General features: G+C 36.3%; 1 long non-coding RNA gene across 1 annotated transcript; it reads left to right on the forward strand.

Annotated features, from left to right (window-relative positions):
- The first annotated feature begins 3,326 nt into the window (after nt 1–3,326).
- LOC125109620 (uncharacterized) lies at nt 3,327–10,657 on the forward strand. The gene is made up of 3 exons (XR_007130307.1): nt 3,327–3,445; nt 8,672–8,893; nt 10,179–10,657. It is a non-coding gene; the product is annotated as an uncharacterized LOC125109620 (long non-coding RNA).
- Nucleotides 10,658–25,384: the final 14,727 nt, after the last annotated feature.

Genomic DNA, 25,384 nt, shown 5'->3' on the forward strand with positions numbered 1-25,384 from the left:
TGCAAAGAACCATGTTTTGATTTTGTTAATTTTTTGCTATTATTTTCCTATTCTCTATTTCATTGATCTCTGCCCTTTTATTATTTCCTTCCTTCTGCCAGTGTGGGGTTTAGTTTGCTCTTTTTCTAGTTCTTTAAGTTGTAAAATTAGGTTGTTGTTTTGAGATTTTCTTGTTTTTTAATATAAACACTTATAGCTGTTTATTTGCCCCTTAAGGACTGCTTTTGCTATACATCCTGTAAGTTTTGAGAATTTTTTTTCATTTTTATTAATCTCTAAGTATTTTCTAATTTCACTTGTAATTTTTTTTCTTTGATCCATTGAGGAGTCTGCTTCTCCCTTTCCCTCTCCTTATGCCCCTCCCCCTACTTGTACTCTCTCTCAAATAAATAAATAAAAAATTTTAAAAAAAGAATTGCTTTGCTTAATTTCCACAAAATTGTGAAATTTCCAGTTTTACTTCTATTACTGATTTCTAACTTCCAAGATGGTAGGGAAAGTTACTTCCTATTATATCCATCTTTCTGTGTTTATGGAGACTTAATTTGTGGCCTAACATATGCTGTATCCTAGCAGATGGCCTATGTGCACTTGCGAAGAATAGGTTGTGCTATTGTCATTGCATCGTCTTCTCCGTATATGTCTACTAGTTGGGTTATTGTATTATTAAATTCTCTATCTCTTTGGTCATCCTCTGCCTGGTTGTTCTATCCATTATTGAGAATGGGGTATTGAAGTCTATAATTATTACTGTAGAACTATTTCTCTCTTCAATTTTGTCAGTTTTTGCTTCATGTATTTGATGGTCTGTCGTCAGGTGCATAAATGATTATAATTGTTGTATCATCTTGCTGTATTAAAGCTTAAAAAAGGGGTGCTTGGGTGGCTCAGTGGGTTAAAGCCTCTGCCTACGGCTCAGGTCATGATCCCAGGGTCCTGGAATTGAGCCCCACATCGGGCTCTCTGCTCAGCAGGGAGCCTGCTTCTACCCCTCTTTGTCCACCTCTCTGCCTACTTGTAATCTTTGTCTGTCAAATAAATAAATAAAATCTTTAAAAAAAAAAAGCTTAAAAATATATAACACCCTTCTTTGTCTTATCATCTTTTGTGATTTAAAGTCTGTTTGTCAGATATTAATATAACCATTCCCGCTCTCTTTGGTTACTATTAGTATGGAGTATGTTTGTCCTTCCTTTCACTTTTGGTGTATTTCTTACTTTGGTTCTAAGGTGAGTATCATGTAAACTCAATATACATGTAATAGAACATGTGATTTTATCCATTCTTCTAATCTCTGTCTTCTGATTGGCGAATTTAATCCATTTACATTAGCAAAGTAATAACTGATAAGGAGGGACTTCTGTCATCTTCCTATTTTTCCTCTTTATGCCATATACCTTTTCTTATCCTGAATTTTCTATATTACTGCTTTCTTTTGTGTTTAGTTGATTTTTTTTTTTGTTTAAATTCTTTAATCATTTTCTTTTGTTTATGTTCTAGAGCTATTTCCTTTGTGGTTACCTTGGGGATTATATTTAACATTCTAAGGTTAAAACACATTCTTTTGAATATATACCAGCTTACCTTCAATAACATATAGAAACTCTGATCCTTCACAACTACATCCCTACCCATTTAGGTTATTGATGTCACAAAATCACATCTTTATACATTGTGTGTCCAAAAAATCACCTAATAATTCTTTTGAACACATTAGTCTCATAAACCATATAGAAATCAAAATTTAGAATTACAAACCAAAGTTATAATGATACTAGCTTTTAGACTAACAATTGGGTTTTTTTAATGAATTAGTCTCATAAATCATGTAGAAAACAAAAAGTGAAGTAACAAACTCCACAATTGTTGTTAAAAGAATACAAGTTGTTAGAGTTGCCCTTATATTTTCCTTTATTGAGATATTTATTTTGCCATATAGCTTTGAGTTACTATCTGGTGTCTTGTCATTTCATTCTGCAGGACACCTTTGAACATTTCTTGCAGGGCAGGTCTAGTGGTAATGAATCCCTTCACTTTTTATTTATCTGGGAATATATTAATGTCTCCCTCACTTTCAAAGGATGGTTTTGCCAGATGTAAGATTCTTGATCCGACAATTGTTTTCTTTTAGCACCTTGAATTTATCATTACACTGCCTTGTGGGATCCAGTTTTTTTGGTGTGAAATCTGCTGACAGTCTTATTGAAGATCCTTTGCCTCACTCTTGTGCTTTCAAGATTTTCTTTGTCTTTGTCTTTCTAAAGTTTGATTATAATACGTCTCAATATGGGTCTCTTGGAGTTCATCTTACTTAGAATTTGTTGAGCTTCTTGGATGCTTATATTCATGTATTTCATCAAATTTGGAAAATTTTTAGCCATTGTTTCTTCATATATTCTCCATGCCTCTATAACTTTCTCTTCTCTTTCTGGGACTCCCATAATGTGTATGTTGGTCCACTTGATAGTGTGCTATCAATAGCTTAGGTCCCCTAAGCTCTATTCACTTTTCTTCAATCTTTTTATTTTTTCTCTTCCTCAGACTTCATAATTTTCATTACTTTATCTTTAAGTGTGCTGACTCTTTCTTCTGCTTGCTCAAATTTGTCTTGGAATTCCTCTAGCAAAAAATCATTTTGGGGCACCTGGGTGGCTCAGTGGGTTAATCCTCTGCCTTCAGCTCAGATCCCAGGGTCCTGGGATCGAGCCCCACATGGTGCTTAGTGGGGAACCTGCTTCCCCCTCTCTCTGCCTGCCTCTCTGCCTACTTGTGATCTCTGTCTACCAAACAAATAAATAAAATCTTTAAAAAAATTTTTAAAAATCATTTTGATCATTGTACTTTTCAGCCTCAGAATTTCTTTTTGGTTTCTTTTTAGATTTTCTCTTTATTGATTTTCCCATTTGTCTGTGTTTGTTTGTTTGTTTATTTTTTAACTTACTCCACATCTTTAGTTCTTTGAGCATCTTTAAGATGATTGTTTTAAAGTCTATACCTAGGATATCTGCCATCAACTCTTGCAATGACAGCTTCTGTTGATTTTTTTTCTCCTTTGAGTCGGCCATGCATTCATATTTCTTTGTACGCCTTATGATTTTTTATTGGAAACTGGAAATTTGATTTCAGTTTCCAATAAAACTGGATTCACTGAGTTGTTGTTGTTGTTGTTTCTGTTTGATTGCAGTAGACTAAAAAGTTACAATGATACTAGCTTTTAGTATCAGTCTGAGATGTAAACATCAGGTCATCTCAGGTTTTTTCTGTCTTTTGTTGGGCGTGTGTGGTTAATTTCTATTATCTCTTACATTTGTAGTTATTTTGAGGGTCCTAGTCTTTAATGTCTGGCTCCCCAAATGAGGGAAATGAAAAAAATGAAGGGACAGGGAAAGGGGTGGTGGCCCTTTAAGTCCCCTGGAAGTCACATCAGCCAGAGGGGAAGAATGGGGTAAGTACAATATGGCTGCTACCTCTTTGTCTGTATCTGTATGATCAAGAGCAGGAACCAGTGGTTAGAGCATAGATCCTTAATATTTGGAAGACAGAGTCTGTTTTGCCCAACTTGGCTCCCACAAACTGTGTGTAGGCTGCTCCAGGAACATATGCAATACCAGCCATGCAACTGGGAGTCGGAATGGGTACTGTGCTACTACTACTGCTGTTGTACTAAGAGTTGCTACTGTGCTAAGAGTTGAAACAGACTGAAAATAGCCACAATTTCTGTCCATGCCTTCCTTTGGAAGCTGCAAGCTTTCTAGAGTATCCAGAGTTCTGAAAAAGTTACATCAGACAAATTCTGCCAGAATAGTTGTTGTCTAGGTATGAAGACAGATTCCTGGCACTTCTATTCTACCCTCTTCCCAGAGTCCCATGGATGGCTAATTTTTAATCATGTCAGTAAGGGTCATGTTTTATTAATTAATTTAGCTTCCTAAAAACATGATTAATCTGAAATTTCAGGGAAGGAACATTTTTCAAAAGAGATTTCTGATCATCTTCAAGTCCTTTGTTCAGTCTTCATTGTCCAAAAGCAAGATACGTATTAGAGAACAAATTTCACAAGAGACTTTTAACCTTTTGACTGTGACCTGACATGTTCAAATATTAGTATTCATATGCAAGCATTATGTACTAGAGATGGTCACAAATAGACTTCCACCAAATTTCCTTCCTTTAATGTTTCTATTTATGTCAATACCAGTGTCTGAGCAGTAGACAGTTTTTCTTCTCTTTAATTCAACAATTAAACTCAAGATCAATTCCAGACACTTTGTGGCTCTTCCAGGTCATGCTGGACTGTAAATAAAAAGGGAAAATATTTCTGCATTGATGGAGATTTTTCCTAAGGATATAGCTCCGTTTCTCAATCCATATTGAATGAAACATCTATGCATTTAATAGTTCATTCATTAATCTATAGTCTGAGCTCTTGTTTCCACTAGCACTTTTTAAGACTGTCATCACAGTCTAGTGAGTCTTTTTTCTAAAGGAATTCTCAGGCTATTGGGTGAGAAAGACATTCTCAATCAATTATATTAAGGCACAGTTAAGTGAGATATTACAGAGCATAGCAGGGGAAAGAACAAATGTTGCTTGAAGTCAGGAAAGGACATCACAAGGATGATGCCTGATCTCAGACTTCAAAGATAATTAGGAGTTAATGAGGCAAAGAATATGAGGACAGTAAAATAAGCGAAGGGAACAGCATATGCAATGACACGTTGGCATGTTCAGAGACGTGGAATTCAGAATGCTATCAATATGTTTATAGAAAGAAGGGGGTGAATGGAAGGAAGATTCTGAAAGCTAACTTTTGATTTTAGATTCTGAAAGCTAACATTTGATTTCCAATGACCTGAAGACAATGGACTTGATTCTGTAGGCAATAGAGCAAAAATAAAGGGAATTTTAAAGCATAGAGTGGTTTGTATTTGTTTTTCTGAAAGTTATTATTTTTAATAGCACGCAGAGAATTAATTAAGCAGTAGTAGCAAGCAAAATAGTGCAAGAAAGTAATGTCCTCAGCTTTGTAGAGAAGATGGAGAAGAGGATTCATGCCTGAGAGACATTTATGATATATTATTGACAGAACTTGCTATTGGTTGCCTTAAACTGTAAAGGAGTTTATTAGGAGAAAGTTAACTCTGAAGAGCTGAGGTCACTAGAGGTAACAGGGCACTCTAAATTCAGACTTACTGTTTGAAAGAGCATTGAAGTTATTTGTGTGTAGGAAGTAAAGCAGAGTCTAGTTGGAATGGAAAGATAAGTTAGCCAAGGGCAAAACTCCAATGGCAGGGCTTCCATTTCAGATCTTAGCTAGGTCTTAGCAGACTACATGTTCAGAGTTTAGTAGGATTTCTTCAGGTTTGACTGGATGAAATTAACTTCTGAGTCCTCTTAAATTAATCTATATTGCTTTTGAATCTCTGGGCAAAGATTGGGCCTAATTAGTAGTAATTACAGTAGTTCTCCCTACTCCCTTTTCCATGGAGATATGTTCTAAAACCCTCAGTGAATGCTTGAAACCATGGAATCCTACATATGCTGTGTGTTTTCCTATACACACGTACCTGTGGTAAAGTTGAACTTATAAATTAGACACAGTAAGAGATTATAATAATAAGTAGCAAAAATTGAAGAGTAACAATGCACTTTAATAAGAAAAGTCATGTGAATGTAGTCTCTCTCTATCAAAATATCTTATTGTACTGTACGCACCTTTCCTCTTCTTGTGATGGTATCAGATGATAAAATGCCTACATGATGAGATGCTGTGAGGGGAATGATGTAGGTACTGTGACACAGTATTAGGCTACTATTGACCTTCTGATGATACACCAGAAAGGGGATCATCTGCTTTTATTTATTTATTTATTTGACAGACAGAAATCACAAGTAGGCAGAGAGGCAGGCGGCGGCTGGTGGGGGGGGGGGGTGGCGGGAGCCAGCTCCCCAGCAAGCAGAGAGCCAATGCGAGGCCCGATCCCAGGACCTTGGGATCATGAGCCAAGCTGAAGGCAGAGACTTTAACCCACTGAGCATCCAGGTGCATCCAGGATGTACCTGCCTTGGAGCATCCAGGTGCCCCAAGGGATCATTTGCTTTTAGACTGCAGTTGAGCTCAGATAACAGAAACCATGAAAAGTGAAAAAATGACAAAGCAGGACTACAGTATTCTTTTTTAAAATTATTTTTTTAAAGTGTAAAATATTACAGCAACAGTGATTCATTTCTTAATAAGAGGAACTGATCATCATTATTACGTGTTTACTAGAAAAGAAGTGCCATTATGGGGGTTACATTCACAATCCTATAAAATAAGAACCACTCATAGCCTCATAGTATAGAAGAACATAAAGCTTAGAGAGTTTAATAATTGGGATTCCAGTTCCAGTCCATCTCTCCAGATCCCACACTCTAAGCCACTGTTTTAAAACCTGACTGATGCCTACATTCATCCCCCAGAGATTTTGACTTAATTGCCTCAAGTGAAGCTCAGGCATTGGTCCTAAAAGCTCCCCTGGAAATTCTAATTACAGCTAGAGATGCAAACTGCTGCTTCACATCTTATTACTTCACTGCCTTCTGTTTTGGAAGATGCCATACTTTCACACACTCTCCATGACTCCCCCTGGAGCTCAATGCAGATGGTGCCCCACGAAGATGTATATTTTGGCAGCTGGGCCTCAATGCATATTCATTCTTTAAAAAAAAAACAACAAACCTTTCGAATCCAATAGTTGTAATAAGTATAATTAACTGGAATCCTTCATTTATATGAAGCCAATCAGAGCCTGGAAAGATTTTCTAACTCTTCAAGGATTATGTGATCATTTTTAACAACTTCGAACATCCTCTAGATGTATCAAAAATTATCATAATTGATGTATTTATTTGATTGAGTATACATATAAACATTAGAATCACAAGTACAAAACTGGGTAAAATGCTTTAATTTCTGAGATGGAGAACGATGTCATGGTATGACTATTCAGAGCAACATTACTTGGGGAAGGTAGAATCACATGGCCATCAAAGTCGGGAAGTTACAGTAAGCTGCCATTCTTACTTCTTAGAGTTTTCTTACTATTTTTGAAAACCTTTGACTTCATTTACTCTTGTGAGGACTTCACAGAGCTCCTTACCAACTGAAAGTGGTCTGATTTCTTGGAAAACAGCAACCCAAGCAAGGGAGGGGCAGGATGGAGTTAGGCTAAGAGTGTAGATGGAGTAGGCTTTGCTGTGATAGTGGGTGGATATACTGTCATCCTCAGATGCTATCCAGAAGATTCCTGAATGCAGGCAGTGGGAACAGAACCAGAACAGTACAAACATTAGCTCTTACAGAAAGAGAATGGGCACTGGAGACAGTCTAGTCCATTCTTGCCTGAGAACTTCACTAGCTGTGTGACCTTGAGCAAATGCATTAACCTCTCTGAATTTCAGCTTGCTCTTTATATAAAAGGAGATGGTGATACCTTCCTCACAGGCTTGATATGAACTCCTAAATGTGAAAGTACCTAGCTCAGAGCCTCTTTATTGATTTCTCCTACACATTTGCCTTGGTTGAAGGATAGTGGTAGCAAAAGCCAGAAGTGTAAGGGAGTGGCAGTCGCCATGGTAGTAAGTCAAAGGCAATGAGGTGACAACAAGTTGAGCTGGACACAGAGCGCTGCTGCAAGACTTGAAACCTCCAGTGTGGCCACAGCCACATACAGTCAATTCCATTTGTTTGCCGAAAAGGAACCACCATTGTAATGGCGCACCCTCCTACCTATCAGGGAATAATTCAGCTTGGCCCGCTTTCAGCAGGTCAGCTCAATACCCTGTAGGGTCTCCTCCGAAAGAGCACAGGCTATAGTCATTTCATTTTATAGTGCTGCTGCCTGAGTTTTCATTTAATTAAGAAGACTGACCTTTAGAAAAAGAGCTTATTTTTTTCTTCCCCAGCTTAGCTTACTATGATCTTAATGGAAGCTGAAAATCTGATGGTAAAGAGTGCCAAGTTTGCACTGATAAGGCTAACACATTGTTCCTATCCTTCCAGAGAAATTAAATAAGCATAATTACAGATGCATAAGCCAAAATCCCTTTCAGATAAACCCAACCTCATGTAGGTGAGAAGGTGGGAAACTTAGGAAATGAAAGATAAGCCCTAAAGGAATACAAACCAAAAAAAGGAATACATCCTGTATACCAAAGAACTGAGACCCCCAGAACACATATCCTTGTAATTAGCATTTATCCCAAGCAAATTAAAGTTAGCTTCTTACCAAACCCTTGAAAGCGCTGGAGATGGAGAAGTAGCTACTTCAAGGCTCTGTTGTGTACAGCATTAGTGGCTCTTCTTAGAAGGGCCATGTGAACCGGTGGGAAAGGGGACGGTGACCTATCAGGGTGACTACAATAGGACCGCAGCACCACGCACTCTGCACTTGCCAAGGATAGCTGATGTTGTCCTCTACAAGGTTACCAAGAACGTGGGGACCTTCAAGTGCTTCTGGAGTCTGGAGAAGACTCTGGCATTTGCTCTGCCCTGGATTTACCCACACATGCCCGTGAGCTAAGTTTCTGCTTAGGAGAGCTCATGAGCTTTGGCCCAGGCACTATGATCACAGCCTCTGCTGTTGTGTGTGGGTTCTTAATTTTTGGTGCCCTTTTTCCTTTCTGCTAGCGAATACGTTGGCCTTCCCAGAGACCGCTCATCTGGACAGAATGAGATGGTGTTAGCAACACAGACTACCTGCCTCTCAACCATGTCCTGACTGTGTCTAGTGGCTACTTGAGTACACGGTTACCATGGAACGCACAACCCCGCACCATTGACAACTCTGTTGGGTGGTGATGGGCTTATGCGCCTGGAGTTCACAACCTGCTTCCCGGTTTCACCCCATGGGTAAGCAACCTTTCTTTCATCAGCTATCATTGGTTTATTGACAGATTCAACAAAAACAATATGATGTTTACTCCAACTAAGGTTTTGTCCCCAAGGAATTCTGGTTTGTGTCTCCCCAACTATGACCACTTTTATTTCTGGTTCTTTTAAAGGTGGTAAAATATCATTCAATACAAAATGGAGCAAAGAGAGAGAGAGAAGCAAAACATGAACAGGATCTTTGAATAAACGCTTATAGATTAAATCCTAAATCACGTTATCATGCCCTCTAGTCAGTGTTAGCTTAGGTAGTAAATTGGCGTCACTTTCCCAGGCACACGTGTGCCGTGTAGAAAGAGAGACTATTTCTCATGTTGTTAATTTAATAGCCTGGCTCTGGGCACTGGCATCACCTTAAATGAAGAAAAGGTCAAGAAAGTACGAGGCAATAAGCAATGCTTCTACTTACAGCATCTCTTTCTACCTTCCCAGGGGCCTTTGCTCCCTTGGATATTTTTAGTCCATTATACACGGATTTGTTGCAGGTCACATAATTTACCACCACATGCATGAATGAACCCAGGGAAAGGAGTGTTATCAACAAAATTGCTTTTGTGTTCCTACTGGTGTCTATTGCTAGACACACGTGCACACATGAGTACATGCAAATGCTTTCATTTTAGCACAGCCAAGAAATAAAAGTCACTTTTCAACTTGAAGCACTAGTCTATAACAGAGCCCTTCTCACCTCAGCACATTATATACCTTAAGGGAAGTTTGAAGCCAAACGGCAAAGCTTAGAGCATGCTACTCCTTCTAACAGCAGAGTCTGACTATTTTTATTTGAGCTGGATGGCATTTAAATGTACTCTCACACAAGGTAATAGAAGTCATTGCACACGTCAGAATGGAAATAAAATCCATCCACAAGGAGAATCATAGGTGGAGGGGTGCATTCCCTTAATAAAGGCTGTGGGGGGGACGCCTGGGTGGCTCAGTTGGTTAAGCAGCTGCCTTCGGCTCAGGTCATGATCCCAGCATCCTGGGATCGAGTCCCACATAGGGCTCCTTGCTTGGCAGGGAGCCTGCTTCTCCCTATGCCTCTGCCTGCCATTCTGTCTGCCTGTGCTCGCTCTCTCTCCCTCTCTCTCTCTGATAAATAAATAAAAAATCTTAAAATAAAAAAAAAATAAATAAAGGCTGTGGGGAGAATCCTATAAAGGCTTTCACTTCTATTTTTAGTATGACACATATTCTCTGATAGAAGGATTTTTCTTTTTTCTTTCTTACTGGTAATTTTTTTCAGATACCGACAACACCTGCAATATTTTCTCCAGTTGATGATATGATTCATGGGACTGATTCAACACAATGCCTGCCAGTGGCCCAAATCCTGCTGAGGAAAGGCAGTTTCTTGCACACCTCCTTAGGTATCATCCTAGCTTTGTTTCTTTTCCCAGATAACAGCCAGCACTGCTGCCCTGAACTAGCGACACGAGACTCCTCCCCAGCGAGCCAGCTACAACTATTTAAAATGCACTTTTAGGTGACATCTTTCTTATCAAGAAGGGCTCTTAATAGAATGCAGTTGTTGCCTAACAAGAGAATGTTGGCCTTGAATGCACAGGACAAAATCAGGGTTTGTGCATCACTGTAAATGAAGGTCAAGATGCCCTAATATGGAAGTACAGTGATATTCTTTTCTTTAGCATCTTATTGTTACTAGACTAATGATACCCAGGGAGAGGGGAAAATGAGCAAGAGACCCTATTTTCCTTCCTTGGTAATGACTGCTTGTGACCTTGAGCGTGTTGTAGATGTAAATCTGATTTAAAAATAAATTTTCTTGATTAATCTTTTGAATTAGAAATCTGAATTATTTTTTTCTAAAGATGCATATTCCATTTTCTATCTCTCTTCTTTTCTCTAGTCCTTCTTGCTTAGAAAAAAAAAAAAAAAAGACACCATGGCTTCATCTTTTAATCGAATTCATACCGCACCTGTTGGCAAAGAGAGAGATGGAAAGAGAGAGACCAGTGGCAGAATGTCAGGTGTGACATGATGGTACCAGCATAAGGTGTAGTGACAAGGAGAGCGAAAGAAAGGCCCATGGTCAAAGGGAGGTAGAGTTAAGAACAAGAGGATGGAATGGAGCAGAACGTTGCACACGTCAGAATGGAAATAAAATCGATCCACAAGGAGCCAGCACCTCTATTTTCCCAGAGCCAGCAGAGAGCCTGGCAGATGATAATCACCTAATAAATGTTTCTGAACTTGCCTGTTTGAAAATCGAGTCCAAATGAGTTGTTCTTCTAGAACTCTAGAGGTAAGACGGCATAGATCACGACCCCAGATTCCAAAGCCTGGGGCTTACCCCCAAAGGGGCCTTGCATTTGATAAAACATTTTCTGAATGATTAGCCAGGGGGTATGGGAAAAAAGTTTACTTGTTATTCAAGGTAGGGAAATAGAAACAAAGTATTGAAGAGAAAACAAGAATTTGTGCAGCAAGAGAGAAAGGAAGAGAGGACATGGAGGAGAGAAGAACAGTCTGCAGCTTGCAAGGGGCTTAGGGAAAAGACAGGTGCAAGAAGACCACGGTAAAAAGAGAGATCCTGAGAAACTCACAGAGATTCCTAAGGGAGAGAATAACTTAGTGTGTACAACCATGTAGCCATCAATTTCAGAGGCCAAAAACACCTGCCTACTTAACCATGGCCACTTATACTGTAGAAATTGCTAAAAAGAAAAAAAGAAATAAAGAAAGAAACTATATTTCTTGCCAGTGTGTCTATATTTGCTTCTACGTATATTCAATTATAGCCTTTAATTTATGCCATTTTGCTATTTTACCTCCTATGCCATATTTTTAAAAATCTGCCCCTCTTTTTCTGAAATACAGATTTGAACTAACATGAAGCTATAAAAGAGTAGGTCTGAATCTTTCAAATACAGAGATTTTTAAAAAGAGTTTATTTATTTATTTTTCAGAAAGAGAGAACAAAAGGGGGAGCGGGGGGCAGGGGACGGGCCCAGGCAGAGGGAGAAGCAGACTCCCCTCTGAGCAAAGAGCCCAATGTGGGACTCAGTCCCAGGACTCTGGGGTCATCACACAAGCCGAAGGCCGATGCTGAACCAACTGAGCCACCCAGACAACCCATATATAAAGCATCTTAATTGTGGAACAATCTCATAACCATATTTATGCTTATGTCACAGAATGTAGATAGTCAAATGAGCTCTGGCCATTTTACTATCAATCTATACCAGGAGGACAGCAACATGGTTAGTGGAATTTGGGCATTCTCCATAGATTGGCCTGTCATTCGAGTAACTGAAGTCATCACCTTCTGGATCACAATTCAGAAAAGGAGGTAGCTCCCAGTTTTAAAGCCACAGATTTGTTCTCTATCCTAACTCCATCCATTTCATCACGTTGTTAATTATCAGTTGGCTTCTGATTGAAAAGTAGCACTTGGAAAATATTAAGTAAAAATTATTTTCTCTCAGTTAATTTGTGCTCTGTTGTATTTTAGATTTTAGGAAATAAAAATGTTGAAAATTATTTCGCATTTAATCAATATTCTTTCTCAAATCGAAACAGAAAAACTATTCTTTTTGGCTTATGGCAGATTTAACTTTTTAACAATGGAATTTAGCCTCAGAGTTAATATTTTGAATGAATGATTCTTATTCCTAATTTTTCTCATAGATTAATATACGTGTCTTATTAAACATTTTTAAAAGACAGAACCCACTTTAGCAAATATTTACATTTTTAAAAATAACAATAAAATTTTCTTAAATAGCTGTTCTCATTTTTTTGGTTTTGTCTGTTTGATACAAATCTTTCCTTTCTTTATCTTCATTTGTGAAATGATTGTTATTATTGCCATTAGTATTTTTAACTCATTTTCATGTGAAAACTCCCATCGATTCTCATAAGATCCATGACTGACATTCTGTGACAGAAATGAATGAATATGTCAATATTCATTTATTCAATTTAATATTTAAAAATTTGTTGACAGCATCTCTCTGAGCATCAACATTTCTGATGAGTATCTCTGTTCAGCACTGAGAACAGAACATCGTTGTAGCCCTGATTCAGAATCAGGGAGTGAATAAAAAACTATTTTGCCTTTTCTGCACCTATAGTTATATAGGACAAAGCTCTGGGCTCATGTGTCATGCCTTATTTGAACAATATTAGAATAAGTAGAAGTGATATATAAAATTTTTTTAACTTCTAGATTTTAGGCTTGAGAAGTCAATACCTAATCTAATTATGGCATGAGAAACAATTCAAGCACATTTTGCATTAAATCTGAATATGGAAAAGCAAACTCATGAGAAGAAGAGCCGCTGTAAATAGTTTAAAAGCCCAGAAAACAAATGCATCAGAAGTAGTAGTTCTCTTCTGATTCTTCAGAAGTTTTTTTCAGTTTAGTATTTTGTTGTTGGTTTTTATAAAGATCTCTCATGTATTTCCTGTTTCTGGATGCTCAGTTTGTGGCTGTGTTGATTTTCTATCTTGGGTAAAGCCCAAATGTCACAATCTTACAATGGATGAATATACTCTACAATTGGTAATTTGAGAAGTGACCAATTAATGATGGGTTTTATTAATAGAATATGGGTCAACTAAGCTCTGACTATATTTACAGATCTATGTGAGGTATCATATAATATACAAAAGGTATAGTCAATGGTCTTTGTCTGAAGAAGCTGTTCATTTTGAGACGAGAAAGCTGAATTCTATGGAATATGACACAAGGCAATATGAAAACAACAGTGCTGAGGTACAGGGCAGGAAAGATCTATGTTGTGCTTGAAATGGGGAGGCAAGCAGTGGGACTTAAGTTGCATCTAAGAATATACTTTATAGAGATGGGGAGTGGGGTGGAGAATGGTTTAGCCTGGAAGAATAGGAAGAATGTGGGCGGAGTGATAAGAATGTGGGTGACAGGTTTGGGGGCTGTTTGCAGAGGATGTAACATACATACATAAGTACAGAAAAAAATGGGAATATCGTGGAGTACTGAAAAGAGGCAGTGGATGATTATGGAAGGCAGGAAGGTCAGTTGGACCTTGAACTTTATTGTGAACTTTACTCTATAGACAGTACTGAAACGCCTAAGGAATTCTGAGCTGAATGAATGGCTCATATGGAATAGTTTTTTGGAATATTAATCTGACAATGTTTTGCAGACTACTTTTGAAAAGGAAGAAGAGAGAGCTCAGTGAGGAAAGTATTTAATACTCCAGGCACAATAGATACAAACCAAAAATAGTACGGCAGAGTGAAAAAAGATAAAAATTCTAAGCAGTGGTTTTAGATTTTCAGTTCAAGGCAAAGCAGAGGGCTAGCTTATGAGATTTGTCTGCTGTTTTTAAAGGCAGCTTCCCCATTTTCTTTCTGCCAATCTACCTGTTTATATTCTGACCTGATACTCTGATAGAAAATGTATTTTGGGATTGTTCTCTGTCTTTCATCCTCATTACAAAGGACTGTTCCAGTGATTGGGATGCCTGTAAAACTCTTAGCCAGTGTGAGGACAAAGAATCTCGCTCAGATGAAGGAAAATAGATCTGTCTGTCTGTTGCAAAATATTCCATTTTTAGTGATTTCTAAACCCATCGGACCAATATAGATTCCAATTTACTTCCAAAGTTTGTGAAATTCAAGAGCTTTGAAGTAAGGCTACCTGCATTTAATCCTAGATTTACCCTATTTTATTGGTGGCTTTGGACAAATGAGAATCTATTATTCTTTGACTTTGTACTTTAAGCTTCTGTCATGGTCTTATCTAATAGTGTTTGAGAAAAGGCACAAAGATGTGTACAGTGAATAGAATGCTGACTTTAACATGTCATTAAATCTTAAAGACCTGTAATAACCCATCTCTCCTATCCCCAAAGCTTTCCATAATTAACCAACACCTAAGTATGAGCCAGCAGGTACTTGCTGATAAAACAAAGTGCATGTTGACAGGAAAATCTAGGTTTCAGTTGATCAATGGAAAAAAGTACTCAACTCTGATTGGTTCTTGCAGCCATTAGATGCTAGAGCTAGTTGTGCTGTGGCCTGTGTCAATGGCTCCAAGAGGCACAAGGCCACCAGGCAACCAGCTGGTAGGGTCAGTAGAAAATATGGGAAATTATAGGTTACTAGTATGTAGAATTTATTTTTACAGGAAATAGAGGTTAAGTAGTTCAGTCATAGAGTTGATAGAAAATAGTCTGAAATCTCTTATTAGATTTTGTAGTGTAAATCTACAATATTTAATTTTTGTGTTTTAGAGAGATACTCTTTAAAAGCAGCAATGAGCTCAAAAAACACAAATGCATGTAAAATTTAAAAATAAGTACATTTACACTTCTCTAAAAAGTTAATGATTCTTGCTGAATTGCACAAATTATTTGTCAACATTTACCATTCTTCCCTGAGGCTGTGGAGATGTCCCTCAACACGTGAAAAACAGAAATCTGCTGAATAAGCATTTGCATCTACTTCAAAAGCTAATAGTTATTTTAAGAAGACTTTTAATAAGACTAATTTTATATGCAGAGGTGCAGAAAGCACATGTTCACATCACTGCATGTCATTTTTCATTTAGATCAAAAAATCATTCTTATAAATTTCATTCATTTTTTTAAAGATTTATTTATTTATTTAGAGTAACCAAGCAAGTGGGGGGAGGGGCAGGGGAAGAGGAAAGAGAGAGAATCTCAAACAGACTCCACTGAGCAAAGATCCTGACTTCGGGCTCAGTCTCATGACCCTGAGATCATAACTTGCTCTGAAATCAAGAGTTGGTCATTCAATGGACAGAGCTAACCCAAGTACCCAAATTTCACTTGTTTTTAATTTCAAGTTTTCTCATGTATGTATGAAAAGAGTTTGCAAACTTGTTCCATTAGGAGAAAAACTTGACATTGCTAAATGATATCAGTATTGTATCAGTGGCATCTGACTCCATAGAGAAGGTGAGTTAATTCCAAAAATAATTCATTTTTTAACTCAGTTCATAGAATTTAAGTAATGCTTTGGAACTTGATTGAATAAAAGGTGAAATATTTCACAATTATAGATGCTCTTGCTAACTTTTGAAACTGAAACTTCTGATCTGGGTTGCATTTGTTTTGAAATTTTAGAAATCTTTAGCTAAAGGATTCAATGAGTAGAGTGCCAAAATTTTTCAACTTTTGAAGTTTTAGTAAATTACAAGTTATTGAAAATAAAGCAAAAAAGACATTGAAATATATCCCTACAGAAATGAAGAGGAATGGAAGAAATTAAACCCAGAAAGCAAAAAGCATATAGAATTTTATACTGAAATTACGTAATTGTGCTTTGTGATATCTTGACTTTGGGAAAAAGCTTTGAGTGAAGCTGATAGTTTTAATTGGATTCATGTCCACTTTGAGTAGACATTTGATTTTTGTGGCAACTACATTTTGCTAAAAATTCAAATAAATCATGAATAAAAATCTTTTGATGAGTTTTAACTTATGAACATATTTGTCCAAAACAATAACTTAAATGGAGGTAAATGATGGTACTTACAAAAATATGTGACCTAAAATATTTATGCATTTTAACTGAAAATTGAATTGAGGATATTCTTTTTACATAGTTTTCTCTGAGCATACCGGATATCTCAACACCTGCAACAGAAGGATATATAATAAAAACAGTTATATTCTACAGAAAGGAGTTAATAGAATAATTTAGAATAATTAATATATAGAATATTATATATAATATATAGAATAATTAATATATAGAATATAGAATAGAATATAATAGAATAATTAACTAAAAAATAAATCCCTAAGAGGGAGATCATGCCAATTTTATGAAAAATTAAAAGAAGTAAAACAATATTAAAAATATATTCTTTATTTTCTTAAAGGTGTTTTGTTTTGTTTTGTTTTTTGAGAGAGAGAGAGAGAGCACAAGGCAGGTGGGTCAGAAGGAGAAGCAGGCTCCCCACTGAGGAGGAAGCCCAATGCAGGACTCAATCCCAGGACGCTAAGATCATGACCTGAGCCAAAGGCAGTTGCTCAACTGACTGAGCCACCCAGGCACCCCAAAAATGCATTACTTGGAAAAAAAATCCCAATGTTACAGTGTAAGAGAAATACAGCTAAGAAATTCATTTAAAGGAAATGTGTCTAAGTGCCAAAATTAATTAACCTGTTTATATTTAATTTTTCTTAAATTTTTAAATTTTATTTATGTATTTATTCATTTATCTATTACTTATTTATTTATTGAGAGCGAGAAACGAGTGGCAGAGGGAGAGAGAGAGAGAGAATCCCAAACAACTTCCAAGCCCAGCACAGAGACCGATGTGGAGCCTGATCTCAGCCCCATGAGATAATGACCTGAGCAAAAATAAAGAGTTGGATGCCTAACCAATTGAGCTACCCAGATTCCCCTCTCCTAACTGCGTGTGTGTGTATGTGTGTGTGTGTGTGTGTGTGTATATATATATATATATATGTATATATGTATATGCATATATATATATATATATATATATTTAAGGTTTTATCTATTTATTTGCCAGAGAGAGACACAGCGAGAGAGGGAACACAAGCAGGGGGAGTGGGGGAGGGAGAAGCGGCTTCCTGCTGAGCAGGGAGCCACTGCTGGGCTGGATCCCAGGACCCAGGACCCTGAGCCAAAGGCAGGCACTTAAGGACTGAGCCACCCAGGCGCCCCCTGATTGTATATTTTTAAAATATTTTGGGGGTGCGCCTGGCTGGGTCAGTAAGTAGAGTGTACAACTCTTGATGTCAAGGTTATAAGTTTGAACTCCATGTTGGATGTCGAGATTACTCAAAAATAAAATCTTTAAAATATATCTAGATAGATAGATAAATATAAGTTCTTGTTTTGTTTTGTTGCCTATGCTATTTTTACTTTTAGAAAGAATTTTATCATTGTATACTATTGACTACATCATTTTATGTCTATCAACATAACAAAGCTAATTTACTGTCAAAAATATATCAGGGTTGCCTGGGTGGCTCAGTCGTTAAGCATCTGCCTTCAGCTCAGGTCATGATCTCAGGGTCCTGGGATTGAGCCTGTCATCCAACTGTCTGCTCAATGGGGAATTTGCTTCTCCCTCTCTGCACTCTCATGTGCTCTCTCTCCCTCTCTTTCTGCTCTCTCTCTCACAAATAAATAAATGAAATCTTGAAAAATATATATTTCAACAATTGAACAATTTTCATTACTTTTAGTGCACCTTTCATTTTTAAAAAACTGTGCTAGTTTGAAAATGGTACATCTCTGGAACCCAGCTTCCTGGCCCTAATATTCCTATTCTGACTCTTACTACCTTTGAGAAGTTAAATAGTTACTTAAACTATTTAAATGGCCTTGGTTTCCTCATCTATAAAAATGGAGTTAATAACAACACAAGTTTCCTAGGGCCATGAGAATTAAATGAGCAACTAATTGAAGGCTAGTGGCATCATCATCATCATCACTGCCATCATCGTCTTCTGAAAGTTTTGCCCAGGTGGCCTAATTTTACAAGCTATTTACTATTACCAAAAATCAGCAAAGTATCCTATGTGTATTGCAAAAAAAAAAAAAAAAAGACAAAGAGAAAAAAGATGCTAAATAAAGAGTAACAGTTAAAGATAAAATACAGAAAAATTCATTTGGTGTTTTTTATAACCAGTGGGGTTTTTAAAAAATATTGGTGCTTCTTATTTAATAATGTGTAAGTGGAGTTTTTTTTTCTTTATGTATGCCAAATGAATTGTTTTAAATGGAAATACTAAATAATTATAATAGACACATCCAATGCCATAAAATAATTGAAATGTTTGAAGAACTACTTTAAGGAAATATTTATTAAAAAAAGAAAACGTCACTTGTGATGACCACCGCATACTGTATATAAGTGACCAATCACTAAATTCTACATCTGAAACTAGTATTACTCTGTATGTTAACTGTCTGGAATTTTGAAAAAAACTTGAAAAAAGAAAAAAAAAATAGCAAACCATGCATGGTATTTCATAGTATTTGCCTAAAGGAGGATTTCTTGAATAATAGAGATTGAGGCACTAGTTACTATTCCTCGTAAGAAGTGTAAGATGATGGGAATTATAGTTCTTTTTTGTACATGTAACAGTTAAATAAAAGGATGTGGATTACTGTTTGTAGTAGAAAGGAACACTGTGTAAAATTACTCTTCACTTCAAAGTAGGTTTCTTTTCGCTTAGTTTCTTTCTCTTTCTCTATTGCTAAATGAAACGGCATTTGCATTTTACAACTGTAATTAAAATGTACCAGTTTTCTATTTCATTTTACAAATCTAAGATTCCTAAACACTTAGATGAACTAAATTTTAAATTGAGGTCTTAATTAAATCTTTAAATAATTAGTGTTCAAAGCAGAAGTGTGAACAGAATTAATGTTAATTAGATTGTTCATTTATCTATTCCTTTATAGACAGTGATGCAAATTTTAATCTTAACCGTAAGTTTTTTTTATAGAGAAGAGACAGATATTAGAGAGACATGGTAGAAATTATTTATAAACCTATAGTAAAATATTGCTTTTTTCTCTGCTAGGACTGCCAGAGCAAGTGTGTGTGTGTGTGTGTGACCCCTGTTAAATTTGAACTTTAGAAAAATTTGGGTAAGTAATTCTAAATATTGCATGGGATGTACTCAGACTAAAAATTGTTTATCTGACATTAAAATTTATCTGGCAACCTTGTTTTCTGCATCTGAATACATTTATTCAGAGACTTTGGATTTCTAACCTAAAAATCTTTTGATATAATGTAATGTCCTCCAAGAGTGGGTGGGTTGAGAAGGCCAGAATTTATTTATGGAAAACAAAGACTGTTCAGTTGTAATTTTAAAACAGTTTGGAGGCGTCCAGGTTAATGTTTTATAGGTGGCTTATTAGAGGTCTTATGCATCTACTTATGCATTAGATTTATATTTTATATAAGTATGGATTTATATAAAATATTTTACATTTTTGATGTTATTAAAATAGCATATTTTAAATGTCTTAGTAGCTATTTACTATAGCTACTGTATAGGAAAATTATATTTGTTTTGTTTTTCATTGTAGTATCCAACAACTCTAAAAAAATCACTATTTATAACAATTTATTAAAGCTTTTACATTTTCAATATTCATCTGCACACTGGCGGTACATAATGGCACTTTTATCTCTTTCTTTTCAATCTTTATATCTTCTTTTTTCTCACTGTTCTGTCTAGGACTTTAGGCAAAATGTTGAATGGATTTGTGAGTAATGAGCATTTGTGTGTCATTCTCCATTTTAGGCAAAGAACAAGTCATCATTTATCATTAGTCATGTGCTCCAATGTGCTCTAAGTTTATCAATTACTTTTTTCTTGATATATTATTTAACATTTCTTAATATTTCTGATTTCCTTGAATGGAAGTTAGTTTTATCAAATACTTTTTCTTTCTGTATTACAATGTTGACATGATTTTTTTCATTTTTAAATGTTAGTTTATGGTTGAAATGTACTGATTTGATTGTTAAATCAACCTTGTATTCTTAGTATAAACCTACCTTGATCATCATGTCTTGTTATTTTTAAGGTATTCTGATGAAGATCTGTTTCAGGTTTCTTTTTTGGGTTTTTTTTCCCCATATTTTAGGATAGGTCTATGTGTGTATGTCTACAAGAAACATCAGCCTGCAGTTTTCCTGTCAGCTTTTTTTTTTTTTTTTTCCTGTCAGCTTTTGATATCAAAATTATTTTGGCCATATAAAATGAGTTAGGGATGTTTTCTTTTTTCTGTTATCTGAAAGAATTTATGTGAGAATTATGTACTTCTTTTTAAAATGTTTAGGAGAGTTTACTGGTGAGGCTATATTATCCTGGAGTTTTATTTAAGAAAAGTTTTATTTATTAATGAAATTTCATTGATATTTATGAGCTTTTTAATTTTTTCTCATGTCATTTTATTAAGTTGTGTTTCTTGTGGAGTTTGTCAATTTCATCTAAATTCCTCCATTAATGGACATAAAGTCAATAATTTTAAAAATTTTATTAGTTTTTTGTGCTGACTTTTGAGGTGGTTCTATTGTATAGTTCTTCTAATTTACTTTATTAAATTCTGATCTTTATAACTGCATTTATTATTTCTTGTGCTGATTTTACCAATTTTTAAAATTTTTCTGTGTTTTAAAAATGTATACACTATCAAGTATATGTTCTTTTGTGTGCATATTACTCTCAAATTTTAAAAAGTTAGTAAGTGTGTCCTGGTGTTTTTCTCTATGGATATAATTTAACATAATGTCTACAGGTCCCTATTTTCATATAGCTCCCATGGGGATCCTTATTCTGATGGATCATACAAATGTTTTATTTCTTTTTCTACTGTGCTTATTCTGTGTTCTATCACCCAACGTTAGTAAATAATGTTTTCTTTTCAATGTTGACTTCTGTAATGCTTGACATTAGTACCTTATGTTTCTAGATCTAAAAGGTATCCTATTTCTTCCCAGCTATCAGGGATGAGACAGTGATAAACACAAACTATGTCTGATAGTCTTCCTCCCTTCCCTTTCCTAGTTTTACTGGTTGTATCATTTTACGTTATCAAGAAACACAATCCTTCAATTCCATTCTGCTACCTAAACCTCCTAACTTGTTTGAGTCCCACTTCTTACAACAGCTCCTCAGCACCAGGTTTCCTGCCACATTTCTTGTAGTCACCTTCTGCAATGACTGACATTCTACTGGTTTCCTCAAGCATGCTTAGAAATCATGGCGACGTATTTTCTAAGTCCTTGTATGTTCATAATTAACCTAGTTAAATATCCTTAAAATTGCATTTTAAAACTTTGTCTTCCTTTCACCAAAGGAAACTAAACAAAGAAGGCCAGAATTGAACTTGTGATTGATATACTTGCTCTGATTTAAATACATTCCATACAAGTTCTACAGGGTGTTGGAAGACCAAAAGGCAGCGGCAGTCTTCTAGACTGGACCTCTCCTCCCTGACATGGGGACAGGGCCTATGGGTGGCACGGGCTGGACTGTTCTGTGAATGCCAACTAGAAGCCTGCCCTGGCACTTTGGGCTTCTGGCTCTCCCCAAGTCCTTATTAAGGCAACCTGAGTACAGGCTTCAAGAAAAACAGAAACATGACAGGAAAGGGTGCCCCATACTCTTGCCTGCCAGGACTGGGACCAGCACCCACCTACACTGGACCGAATTTCCTTCTCATCACGGAGCTGGTCTAGGTGAGGTCTAGCCTAGATAAATATAAAATTCTTGGTTCACACTTTTCTTCCCTCATATTGACCAAAACAGCCTTATTATTCCTCTCAGTCTAATTTTAACATTTTCTTCCTATGATAAGCTCCTGAATTCCCTTTTCTTATAGCATTTGCTTTAAAGACTTGGAATTGTACATTCTTTCTCTGCCCCCTTTGAAATGGAAATTTTCTCCTAATCTCTTGCCAGTTTTATAACCCAGAAATGTCTTTCTCAGGAACCTGGGAGCCATCCCTTTGAAATGTAATCATCAGGAAACATAGAGCCTCTATCTCCCTGTCTTTGGGAACCAGTAGAAGCCTAACTTCAGTATGTGCCAACTAGCAAACACGGATGGCCTGTGTCCTTACACTGAACATCTTCTGCCCTGATGCCCATCAGTACCTCTACTCTATACTGTGCTAAAAAACAATCCCAACTTTTGTTTTGGAGTGGTTAAGTTCAATTTCTCCTTGCTATGGTAATAGTTATTGAATAACATTGTCTTTGCCAATGTTAGATATGTCTGGTGAAATTTTTCTTTGTCAATATTGTAAGTATTCTCCCACTGTTTCTGTTATTGTCTATTTCTGTGGAGAAATCGAAGGTCAGCTTGACTATTCTCTCTTCAAAAATGTCTTGAATTTTTACATAGCTGTCCTGATATAAATCTCAATAATTTTACCAAGGCATATCGTTTGAACCTTCACAGTTCAGTATTCACTGTGGAAGTGTAAATGATTTATTAAAGAAAAGTTTTCCATTTTTTTAAAAAATATATTTATTTATTTATTTATTTATTTGAGAGTGAGAGAATGTGAGCAGGGGGAGGGTCAAAGGGATAGAGAGAGTCTCAAGCAGGATTGATAATCAGCATGGCACCTGGCACAGGACTGGATCTCACAACACTGAGATCACGACCTGGGCCAAAATCAAGAGTTGTACGTTTAATTGACTGAGCCACTCAGGTGCCCCAATAGAAACATTTTCTTAATGCATGGTTTAAAAATTTGTTTTGTTATTATTCTGATTGTTATCACTGCTATCTCCATCACATCTACATTTGATCTTGTTTATTTATCTCCTATTTAACACATTCTCCCTGGTCCTTTTTCCATCTTTATTTCTGTTTCATTGTGCTTAATTTTCCAACTTTCATACTTCTCTCTCCCTGGTGGCTCCCTACAACTTTTTTATTTCCCCCTACAACTTTTTGTACATTTACATGTTTGTTTTGTTTTCCTTTCTATTTCACTTTTTGTCAACTCACATTTCAATGTTTTCTATTTTTTTTTTTTTAATCACATTCACCCTGATCTCTTGCATTTTTTTGCTAGTGGACTCCTTCCAAAGACATTATTTGTTTTTTATTTAAACAGATTTTATGTCAAAATGTTTCATCCTAATTCATCTATTCTATTTCACCATTTAAAATAATTTTATGCATGATGGGACACTTGGGTGGCTCAGTTGGCTAAGCCGCTGCCTTCGGCTCAGGTCCCAGGGTCCTGGGGTCGAGTCCCGTATTGGGCTCCTTGCTTGGCAGGGAGCCTGCTTCTCTCTCTGCCTCTGCCTACCACTCTGCCTGCTTGTGTACTCTCTCTCTCTCTCTCTGAATAATTAATTAATTAATTAATTAATTTTTAAAAATCTCTAAAATAATTCTATGCATGATAAAACTATAGAGGAATATATGCAAAAACTTAAATTTTTATCTGTCAGGGTCCTTGTTTGAAGCATCATAAATTCCTTATGCCTAAATTAGGCAGAAGTGGATTGGTTCCAAGGAAATTAAGTAGCTAATAGGAAGTTTGGAGAACAGGGATCAGGAAATCAGCAGAAATCAAAGGGTGTTTTATGGCCAGAGGCACACTCACTGTCATGCCACAGAACTCATTTCTTTAGCACACTGGTGTTAATCCCACAAACAGAAACTGGGGCTATCATTGTTCCAGCCACTGCTAGATACCAGATTTATCATCAGCTGAAACAAAGAACTGTAATTTATACCTATTTCTTATTTATTCAACATCCCAGGAAAAACATATAATTATTTGAAGGTGGGTCACTTGCCTGCCCCTGATTACCAGAGTACAGGGAGAATAACCATTTGGCTTTTTGTATTTCCATAAAGACTCACACTGTGAGAATCTCTAATTACTTATTCGGGCTTCAGATTCCGGGCAGTCAAGTAATATTGGTAAATGACCATTTAAAAAGTTATATACCAGACTCATAAAAATGTGACTTAAAATGCCAAACTACTAAAGGAAAATAAAGATATAAATCACAAAGAAAGTTCAGTCCAGCATAAGAAAGGAAATGAGAAGGAAATAAAAGAAACAGGGTCCTGTAGGGTAGTGAACAGGTTTGGTTTTTTGGTTTTTGGCTTTTGTTTGTTTGTTTGTTTGTTTGACTACTGGCACCAATATTTCCTTATTCTGATTAGAATATCATCTGGATTTTACTTTCAGAACAACCACCCACTTCTAGTCTGTACAGGGCAGGGTGGGATAACCCAATCCATTTGGTGGTGGGCCCAGTGAGAACTTGAGCAGTCTAGATAATCTATCTCACTGGGGACTGATACTAGCTCGGAGCTGGGCATGTTGCTCACACAAGGCAAAAATTTCTGAGAAGGAAATCATGGCAGACAACTTCAGGAACAATTGGAACAAAGATACTTGGCTTTTAGAATGGCTGCTTGATTGTAACAGACTCTTCATGCTTCTGGTAGCCATCTTGACTCTGAGGGACGATCCACAGATGGCTTAGAGGGAAGCCAATGAAAGGAGGTGGGGACAAGCTAGAGGTGGGGGCACAGATTCCTGACCATGTTTGTTGTAATTAATTGCCATCCTGCCTGAAGAGGGCAAGATTCTTAAGCTATATTAACTTACCGAAAGACATGTAAAAGAAGGCTTGAATTTCCAGTAAATTTTTTTATTTCATAAGTAAAATCTCATTACTTCCAAAGTTGATTTCAAAAACAAATTGGATGAAAATAGCCTAGAAAATTTTAATGCTCATAAGATGATTAATAAATGTCAAAGCATGCAGTAATTCTCCAGAAATTAAAAAAATGTGGCTCTGGTGTTGAAACTAGTGAATTAACAGAATAGAAGAAAGTCCAGATAATTCATGTATCCACTGAATTATTTTATATTATAATACCGATATTTCATATCAATATGTGAGAAAAGAATGGGATTCTGTA

Source organism: Lutra lutra, chromosome 9 (genome assembly GCF_902655055.1).
Source record: "Lutra lutra chromosome 9, mLutLut1.2, whole genome shotgun sequence".
Classification (NCBI taxonomy): Eukaryota; Metazoa; Chordata; class Mammalia; order Carnivora; family Mustelidae; genus Lutra; species Lutra lutra.